Here is a 10,994-nt window from a genome sequence, read left to right on the forward strand (position 1 = left end):
AGATTTATTCAGTTTGAAACTTCTGTTGTAGTACTTCTTTTAAAATTGTGTATGTGAATCTCTCCACCATATGACAGCAGCACAACTAGGAATAAGCATAGGATTTGCTTTGCAAAAATTGTTGCACCACTAAACGACACTTTGATTTCTATTTAGCTGAAATAAAAATTTTGGTTTTGCTTTAGCACTAGCTGTTATTTCTATTGCAGCTTTACCTGGTCAGCACAACACTTAAAACTGGCAAACTCACTGGGTTCTCTGGCTGACCTGTGTTCAGCCTTAGGTACTTTCAAGGTTAATCTCACTTAGGTTGCCACACTTTCTTCATTGATATCATAAATTTTGTGATAAATGATAAAAAATTATATTTATTTCCTATATATCTGTCTGTTTCCATTATCTGAACCTCATCTTCACTCTGTGCATGTGTGTTCCTGTTTGTTATTGAATGAGATAAAAGAAGAAAGCCCTAAAATGCTCAAATAATAGAAAAAAAAACAATTAATGTTACATCAGACTGAGATTAACTGAAGTTTAAGCATTTAAAATACATTGAGAGAAATATCCTTAACTAAATAAAAAGCCTGGCAGAAAATCTGAAAGAATTTACACTCCTGAGAGGGCATCAGATGCAAAAGGATTCCCAAGGGTTACTTCCAAACATGTCTAACTATGGGATAATCCAATACCATACCTAAGAAAATAGTTTGTGCCATGGACCAAAAGCAATATGCTTTCCTTCTGACTAGGAAGACCTGGAAAGACTAAAAAATCTGGTAATTGTTCAGGAATTATTCATTTCTTTTTTCTTTGAGCCTCTCTCAGCTGCTTAGAGGACAATCAAATGCACTGAGGAGAACTAGTCCACAAATGGTGTGACCACCTCTATATCAGAAGCCTTTTTAGCATTAATGTGATTATTCTTCCCATCTATACAGATATTTAGCTACTGATTAGCTACAGACACGTTGACCAAAATCTCCAGTTTATTTTAAGTGACTTCTTAATGTGGGTATCTGAGGCATAAAAGAACCCCTGAAGTTAATTGAGAGTAGGTATCACATTTTCCTCCACAGCAATTTTATTACAGTTCTCAATTTAGAGAATAAAAACATTTCTGATCCAGTTAAATAGGAGGCCCCTGAGCTCTGACATTGCATTTTTTAAAGACTTAAGCAAAAAAGCTAAAAAACCCCACCTCTTACACCATCTATAAGCTTTGATATTGTGCCTCACAAGCTGCCCAAATTGTTTCCAGCAGTTCAATATATCTCATGGGGATTTCAAACTAAATGCAAAATACAGTACCCGAAGTGGAAGGCTAGTATTTTATACAGAAAACCACTGAGCAATAGGTCCCTTCTCGCACAGCATTTTGGAAAAATTACAATGCATTAGTAACATGCAATCCAAAAGAAAAGTATAAAATTGATAGTCTAGAAAATACCCTGTGTAAAACACCAAACTATATTTATAAAAAGAGAAAAGTTTCCATATCAAACTACGTCCTATAAACTTCTAGATGAAGGTGAACCTTCACCTGAAGAAAAACTGTTCTGTCAATAATATGCTGGTGTTTGCTGCAGTCAAACAAGCACTTACAATGTAACCCCAGTTTACTACCAATATAGCCCTGGGTTTTTTATTCTAACATTTCATGAGGACAAAAACATCATTTGAATGTCAAAGCTTTTGATTTGGGGAAAAACTATCAAAGACTCTGGCAGTTAATACAGGTAAAATTATTTTAAAATTTGCATGTCAGTGTATATGTGTGTGTGTGTGTTTCCTTTTTCACAAAATACAGAGTATCTCTGTCTGAAAAATGTCCCCCTCATGTCTCAGGGGCTTTTTTCTCTCCATCACGATATGCATTCTCCATAATACTGCAATGTGACTCAATAACTCCATCAACAAATGGATTATAATGGAGAGAAAGAGAAAATAATTTATATTTCATGATATTCTTTAAGGTACTCAAATTGAAAAGCCTTTCAGAAAGTCAAAGTGTTCTTATTTCTCTAATTTTTAAATAGGTAAAGAAAAAATGCAGGTAGGTTAATTCTAGTTTCACTGGAAAGCCAGAACAGTCACATCAGCAACTGTCCAAAGTTAACTTGCCCTCTTTTTCAAAAACAGGGAATCAGTTTGTAAGGCCTAAAACCCCATAGATATTGTTACACTTTGAAAGAATTACAAAAATATAGGGATGGATATGCACAGAGGCTGAAAAATTGAGGACTAGCAGACTTTGAAGGTTTTTCATCTGGGTTGTCTTTCATGCTGCCAAGGACACTGGAATGCAGCACCAGCTCCCAGGTACCTATCTGCCCTGTGCAGACATTTGTCTCCATGGCATGGATTAATTCCAAAGAGCCCATCATCTACACTGATGTGGATTTACCATAAAGGAAAACAATTTCCTGCACTGCTCTCCAGCTAACTGGAGAGGGGACAAGTGGGTAGATTTTATTTGAAATACAGAACAAAACTTGCTGCTCTGGAGCATTTATTTTGGTACCTCTGCAGTACCACTCATCACAGTCAAGAGGTGCTAAACCCATTGTGTTATAAAATAATTTGATTCATGGTACTTGATATGGAATCATCCCAGTGTGACAAATCAAGCTTTAGGTACTGCATGAAAATCTATAAATTGTGAAAAATATATTTGGAACCATGGATTCCACCTTGCTGGGCAGTGCTGTGAAACAAGTCCCATATTAAAGATATGGTGTTTTAGGTGAGATATAAGTGTGTTAACTGAGTGAGTCCATGTTTTTGACATCAGTCCCTCAATTAGACTTCTTCATTTCAGAAGAGGCACCTAAAGATCATCCCAGAATGAAGACAGAAGTCAGCTGTGGTTACTGGTAATCACAGGACACCACCTCCTGCTCGAGGTGATTGAGATTTGCCATTAGCGCTTTCTCCTTTCTCCTTCAGAGAATTCTCTGCACAAGCACCACTGAAGTTCAAGCCAGAATCATTTAACTAGTTCAATTATCCCAATAATTTTCAGCTTCCAGTGCAATTACAGAAGTGTTACTCCAGATCACAACTCAACATATAGACGCAAACTTTTTTCAGGTTCTTCTGTACCCCCTCTTGTTGCTTTCCAGAAGCTTCATAAAGATTTTCTAAAGAAAGATGTTTTTCACAGACCTCCTTTGACCACATAACACTTTTCAACCCACACCTGGAATCACTAGGCATGTTTGTCAGCAAGGTTATTATGAAGGAGTATAAAATTATTTCTCTAAGCTGATGGGATTCAGTTGTTCTTGAAGACAAAAACTCATCTGACCCCATGCATCATTTCCTTGGAGATGAGCACAGACATGATGCCTTGTCTTCAAGAACAGCCGTATTTTCTGGGTGACCAAAATACTACAACAGACTCAAAGCTAAACACAGATTCATTGATCTGGATTCAGGTGATAAACCCATTTCAACATTTAAGGTAAGCACTCACTTTAGACTCTAATAGATTCTTTCACACTCTGCCTTCTTTGATCCCAATTATCCTCTAGCTACTAACCTGGGAGGGAGCACATAGATTAAATTCCAAATGATATACTTAAATAAGTTGCTGTTAGCAATGTGTTATCGTGTGACACTTGAGTCCACGAATTCTTTCAGTTGTCAATGACAGCTTAGTGATAAACTTCCCTTTCAGCCATAACATCCCCCTGATGCACCTTATTTTCTCATTTGCTTTTATGTTTAACAAAATGTCATAAAGATACAAATAAATACGAATATACTGCATCAAATATTTCTCAAAGTTGCATTTTCCTAACAGACAATGACAGAGATATATATTTTTTCCTTTGGAAAATAAAAGAAAATCTCAATGAACCATCCTGTTCATCTTCAAGTGTAGACTCCCAGAAAAACTGCACTCTGATATTCCTTCTCTCCCTGTATTTCTAGCTCTATCATAACTTATACATTCATATTATAAAGGGTTTTTTAAAAGGCACTTTCACTGCTTTTTATTTTAAGCAGTTGTTTTCCTCCAGTAACACCCTTCTGATCATAAAGGCTAAAGAATGAGGAGGCTTTTTTAAAGCTGGTATGAAGGACCTCACCGAAAGCATTCAGAAGCCTTATTAATTAAGGGAACTGCTGCAGAAAAGTGTGTTATGCTGCATCAGCATCACATAGCTGACCTAAAAAAAACGTTGTTTGTTAAGCCATTTAAGCTCCATGTAAATTATAGCAAGAAAAGGCTAAGTTGAATCACATTTAAGACACAAGTTTAAGCATATTTTTCTTATCTCTGAAAAACAAATCTGAGGAGAAAAAAAAAGTATATACAATCTTGGGAGTAAAGAGAAGAATATCAATATTCAGTAGCTCATAACACACACAGTCAGTACTGTGGGGAAGCACTGCAGTGAATGTGAGGAACTCCTAGTTCTTTTCTGTTAAGAATAATACCAGACTTTGAAAGAAAATAAAAAATAACAAATAAAAACAAATAAACAACAACAACAAAAAAAAATCATCATTCTCTGCCATGAAGAACAAGAAACTTCAATAATCAAGACATGTTACCTGGTTTAGGGTACAACAAATACTTTCTTGGGTCAAATCTGTCAAGCTCACATCAGAGATTTTTATGTAGCATAAAAGAAATACGGTATGCAGAGAAATTTCTTTCAACAGGCCATTTATTAAAGTGGGTCAATAATCCTATTTATTGGTTACTGCTCCTCAACCCACCTAAAGAATTTAAGTGGTCATCTTCGTGTTCAACACACACAGTCGGGCACACCACATACCTATGAGCACACCAGGAGAACACCCACATTCCCTGACAACTCAGTTGCCTCAACCAGGAGTTTTCTTTCTCTCTGATAAATTTATGTGCATGCACTCAGAAAAGGCTGTCTTTTGGTAACAACAGGGATATACATGCCCCATTTCCAGATGAATCTTAAGGCTACTTAAGGAAGTCTGCTATGCTTCATTTGCCATGCTGTCCAGCCCATGAGATCAAAGTAACAGCACACCTTCTCAAAGGTTTTAAGAATATGAGCCTATTACAGTATGGAAAAAAATGGGTATTATAGAGGAAAGTATAAGATAAAAATTCCTAACTAAATAAAGTAACTTATAAATGAATCATTCAGCAGTATTCATACTCTGATACCTTTTCCCAGAGACAGTCTTCCCTCTGGAATACTGACAGACACACAATTGCAGGAAAAGACAGAGCTTTATAATTTCAAACAGCTCTTATTAAAAGCACGAATAAAAGTAATAAACTGGCTCCATTTGTAATTTTAATGTTTCCTTTTATTACTGCTATTAGACGGATAAGCTATCAGAGGATATGAGCAGGAGGAATGTTTTACAGCTGGTATTCCAGTTACTCAGTAGATTTTGTAGCCTAGAATTCTCATGTACATCACAGAAACACAGGGTCAAGCAACAAGTTGAGTTTGTGAAGGAAGCCCTGTCCACTTTACTGATGGCCACTGCAGATCTACTTCTACCTCCTGTGTCTCGAGCTATGCACACTGCTGTCCATCTCCTGTGCCAGTTGTGGTCATGCAACCCTTTCCTAAGCCCTTTCAAACCACAGGACTGGTAGAAATCCTACTGTGGTCACCTGGTTCTGAATTTTTTCTATTAGCTTTAACTCAACCATTGCATCAGTACACGTAAAAAATCATTGCAATGGACCTCATTGCCCATGTTCTTCTCTCACTGGAAAAAAAGATAAAACAGCCATGATGATCTAAATCAGCATTTAAATACCAGAATTAGAAAAGGGGAACTAAAGAGGTTTTATTCATGTAGTAGCGTAGCCAGGAAGCAAACTAGGTATTGGTTACTAGAAGCTTTCAGAATTGTAGGAAATCCTATACAAAACCAAAAAAAACATCTAAAACCCCAAACCTAAAGCCCCAAAGCATTTTTTTCTTTTATTTTCGAGCTCTGCTTAACACCAAAGAAATAAGTGTATGAATCTCAAACTCATGCAAAAAAAATTGTACCCCTAGAGTAACAAGAAATTATTTAACAAAAACAAATTATGTTAATGAATGGCCTGAAAGGACTGACAAGATTTGTTCATGTCTTTGGCATCAGTGCCCAAAGAGCAGCCAAAAGAAGTAGCTGGAAGATACGATACATATGTTCTCTTTGACACTGGTTCCAGCCTATTAACAGGACTGAAAACATACGCTGCTGCTCTCTCATGCTTATCAAAACACTTCTTCCACAGTTGCAGTCCTACCAAAAAAAAGAAATCCACAAAGATTTCATTTTACTTTAAAAGCCTAATTATGTGGACCAAGCTGCTTTTGGCAAGTCCTCTGGGCTTCCAGCACTTAAAGTACTGGAACACCCTGACAGCTTCAGAATTCATAACTCTCCTCAGAAATATTACATCCTTCCTCAGTGATAAATAATTTGGGTTTGGTTGTTGGGGCTGGGCTAGGTCATGGGTTTATATGTCTTTTGGGAAGAGTGGGATAAGATCTTTCTCTATTATTTTTTAAAGTATTTTATTCATTGCCCAGTCAGTCCACCACATTTCACATTACATTTTTACTGTTCCCCTCTTCAAGGTAAACTTGGTGATGCAAAATTACACTTCCAATTTTTCTACTATTAAATCCATGAGTGAGTACAGATGATGTGTGAGGACACTGATTATTGGCTCCTCTCCACCCTCACCTTCCTAAAAACCGTATTACTAAATTAAAACCATTGCTAAACCTCTGAAGCTCTGCAAGGTGGCGTTTGCCACAGTGAATTGTTCCCTTTGCTATACAGCTGTGTGCAGTAACCACGTATCTATAGCACTTAAACTTGAATAATCTCACAGAGACAAGAATAAGCTCCCCTCATACATGTATGTGCAATATTGGTTCACACTAGGGATGAAATCCCATACTTCCTGAGATGACTAGTTCCTAAAGCATCAGCTGTTGAAAGATTTGTGTATTTAAAGGAAATTACAGGAAGGATATTTTGGGCTGGAAGCAAAGCGAAACATATCAAGCCCCACATAAGCTGTGCAGATACAAGTCATATGGAGGAGTGAAATTTTAGTGCCTAGTCAAGATCTATAGTTTTCCAAATACAGCAGAAAATGTTTAAACATTAACAGCCAGACATCTGAAACAAATGGTGTTGGATAAAACCTCCCCTGACTGCAAGTATTTGAACTATTTCCAGATAGGGAACATACTCATCTAATCAGTTTGGAAGTACAGATTCCAGTTGCTACAGAATGCAGGTCCCTCAGCAATCTGTGGTTTTTGTCTTTTGAGTCAGAGTTTGCCTCAAGTTCAAAGGAATATTTGAAAGGAGAATGATGCTCAGCAGGAGTAAAGGTAATAGTTCAGACAACGCCTTCATTTCGTTACTCAAGATGCAGAAGTTACTTTAATGGCATTAAAATCCATGAATGGCTGAATTATCATACTATCTTGACAAAAATATTATAATACACACTGTTTTATCAGTACTTTGTAATTTATATGAAATAATAAATTTAATCTAATGGTTTGGTCTTTTTTCTAAGACAACACAATATTACCTAGTCAGAATTAAACCAGTGCAGTGACCTAAATGCTGTGTAAATTAAATGTTTTAACAGAATTTGGAGCAAGATGCTTCTTTAAAAGTTGATGTATCTGTCCTAGCTAAAACTTAAGGACATAACTGCGGTGTCTCCATCCTCTCACAGCAGATAGATGGAGATATACAATATTGCATCTCTTTGGCTTGCCACTTTAAACAGAGATTTAATACCTGCCTGCTGGTGCCCAGATTCCACGTCGCTGGATTTCAGTAAAGCATTAGGGGTGCTACTGTCATTGCAGTCACCACTATATAAAATGTATTACAGCATTATACACCTACCAAGTTGTGCTGGAGAAACTTTCACCCACTGAAATTTTGACTACTTGATGTTTCAGCAGAAATCAATATATAAATGTCTAATTCCAGAAAAGAAAATAAAAACAATTAAAGGATTTCAATTATTTGCTGTTAAAAACTATGCTAGAATGTGTCCAAACTACAAAGAGAAATACTCCTGTAAGATTAATATATGACACCCAAATCCGTAATATACACCTGTATGAGACAGTCTAGCAGCACTTCATCAGAATTTGCATGTTGGAAATTGCTAAGGGAGGCAGAATGTAATGCCTGATGAGAGCTGACAGGCAGGGGATTAACAAGAATAGAGACAAGTAATTCCACCATAGGTTTTACCTGTAACTGACACAGGTAGAAGTATTTAATGAATTATTCCAAAGAGATGAGGAGAGTGACAGAGTCCTCCACCTGCCTCACATCAACACAGGCGCTGGCTGATAGCTCTTGGCACCTGGTAGCATCCTGGATAAATCCTAGATGGGATTGCTGCCTTACTCACATAGAAGCAGGAATTAGTTTTAAGCAGGTGAAATGCAGACTGACTTTACAGTCCCTCACAGTGGGATCTTGGTATTGAACAGGGATGTAAACCCATCAACCAACAGCGCTTTGCATTACATCCTTACACTTCTTTTTTGGGACAATGGAGAAACAATTAAGCAACTTGTTCAAGGATATATGACAATCCCCTTACAAGGAGTCCAAGCACTCTGACTTGCTGGTATTATTCTTTCCATGGAGGATCACCCTCTCATTCCTTTGGCTATCGGTGTGCATTACTGAATATTCATCTTGTGATTCATGGGACTACAGCGGGTTTTAGTTTGCCTCTGGATCAGAGATAAAATTTCTGAATAGAGCTTTGTGGCTTGGAGTGTTTAGTTTTCCTGTAACATCATTACTGAGCTAGCTACACACATCCTAGGACATCAATTCCAGATATCCTGCCAAAGATCAGATGAGATCCAAAGGACTGCATTCATTAGCTGCCAAAAAAATGCTGGGGGGAAGGGATAGAAAATTGCCTACATCTGTGACAGTGGGAAAAAGAAATACAACACAGTTGAATATGAAAATACAAGCAAATATTTACACAAGATAAAAATTAGTGTGGCAAGCCAAATTTTAGTTTCAAAACAAAACTAAGCTTCTGAATGTTGGAGAGAATGGATTTTTGAACAAGGTCTTATAAAAGCACTAAAGGAATATTTTCACTTGATATTTAGGTAACATTTTCATTTGCTTACTTTTGTACTGTGTTCTCGTAGCACCCTCCCAGAAAGAATGCAAGTCGCTTTTCTTGATTGTTCCATTGTAGTGCCTGGATATTCTGTATTCTCTGTAGATGGGGCTGTATATTAACTGAGTTGGTTTTCTACAAACAGCTCAATCAATGTAACACAGGGATTAATCATCATATGCATGATTTCCCATAAATGCTGGGGAGAAAAACAGGGGCTTGCAAGCAGATTCTTCTCAGCCCTCACAGGACCTATGTGTTTTTCAACCTCTTAAGACACTTGGGCCTTCCATGGAGCAGAAAATATTTCATCTTTTTACTGGTTGGCCCCCACCTAAGTCTCCTGAAAGCAGCATGAGAGGAGCTGGGGCACTAACCTGCTTCCTGGCATTGCTTTTACTTATGTTCATTGTGCACATTACAAACACACACTCCCCTTTTCAAAGCACTCTTACTCTGAAGATGCTTTATTTCACAGCTTCCCGCTCAAAGGAAGCATTTCATTCCTGTGTGTCTGTCTCTGCTGCTCCTACAGCAGCTGCTCAACCCATACTGCTCATGGAACAGCAGTGTGGATGGAGCTGTGGTGGCAGAGCTTTGGAAGGAATTGTGATTACATGGATGTCTGTACATTAAAGCAGCATACACTATGATCTTTGAAATATGAATTATTAAAAACACAGAAATATAATTTTTTCACTCCACTGCCTAAACCCATGTACAGTTAATCTGAGACATGTAACTTCATCAACAGCAAAATTCCTGGAATTGGAAATAGAAGCACAACAGTGCCAATAAATGCAAAGCAAAGAATTCACTTCCATTTTCTATAGATTGTTGCTGGTACAATTGTTGAATAATGCAATCTTATATTTTAAAATAATGTTTGTAATTTTAAACACACAAACTTTTAGTGTAAGGCTTTTTCCTGTAAGAAGAGGCCAATCTTATTCATTGCTCTTTAGACAATATTTATAATTTGAATTTTTCTCTTAAGTTACTTCCTATAAACTTTTCAAAAGTGGTTTTGAAAGCAATATGCAGAGGGTAGGACAATACAGAAGTTTTAAGTTGTTACTTAATACAAGTTTAATGCATAGAGAAGGTCCATCAATACTTTGAACAGTAAATAAAAACCATACTTTAAAAGAGAGCACAGACATGAATTCACATAAGTTTGTTTGCCTCGTTGCTCACATGTAGGTTAAAAAAAAAAAGAAAAACAACAGAGGGGGGATTTTTCAGCTCCTGTATCTATCCATAAGCCAAAGCTAAAAGAGAATCTTGAAACTGTAGATAAGGCACTTACGAGGCAGGACTACTCAAACACAGGGTGGCTCTAAATATGTCTCAAAAGAAACTCTGTAGAGTAGAACGTCCTTCTGACTGACCCTTCACAACAGCAGTAATTCTTCCCACTCTCCCTCACACCCATTTGTTTCACTTCATTGTACAAGTTCATATATTTCCTGCTTCAGAAAGAGGATGTAATGTGTAGCCCTGCTAACCTCAAAAGTCTACATCATTAAGCTCTAGTTCCTATTTTACAGATCATCTTTGGCAATCTTGAACAGCTACTTAGCAGAATGAAAGCATAAATATTACTTTTATAGATAGAATGATGTATTTAATACCTTTTTCTTCATTAAGGAATTTGTACATGCAATTTGAACTTTTTCAAAAGTTTGCTTCACTTAGACTATGAAATGCAGAAGAGACCTGAAGGATCAGTCTTAAGCTGCAGCAGGGGAGGTTTAGGTTAGATGTTAGGAAGAAGTTCTTTAGCTAGAGAGTGATCAGACACTGGAATGGATGCCCAGGGAGGTGGTGGAGTCACTATCCC

At 37.1% G+C, this 10,994-nt stretch overlaps 1 protein-coding gene across 2 annotated transcripts in view; it reads right to left on the minus strand.

Annotated features, from left to right (window-relative positions):
* PCDH11X (protocadherin 11 X-linked) overlaps window positions 1-10,994 on the minus strand; it is a 460,056-nt gene that overhangs the window by 199,523 nt on the left and 249,539 nt on the right. The gene's annotated exons all lie outside the window — the stretch shown is intronic.

Source organism: Lepidothrix coronata, unplaced genomic scaffold (genome assembly GCF_001604755.1).
Source record: "Lepidothrix coronata isolate B3197 unplaced genomic scaffold, Lepidothrix_coronata-1.0 Scaffold2, whole genome shotgun sequence".
Classification (NCBI taxonomy): Eukaryota; Metazoa; Chordata; class Aves; order Passeriformes; family Pipridae; genus Lepidothrix; species Lepidothrix coronata.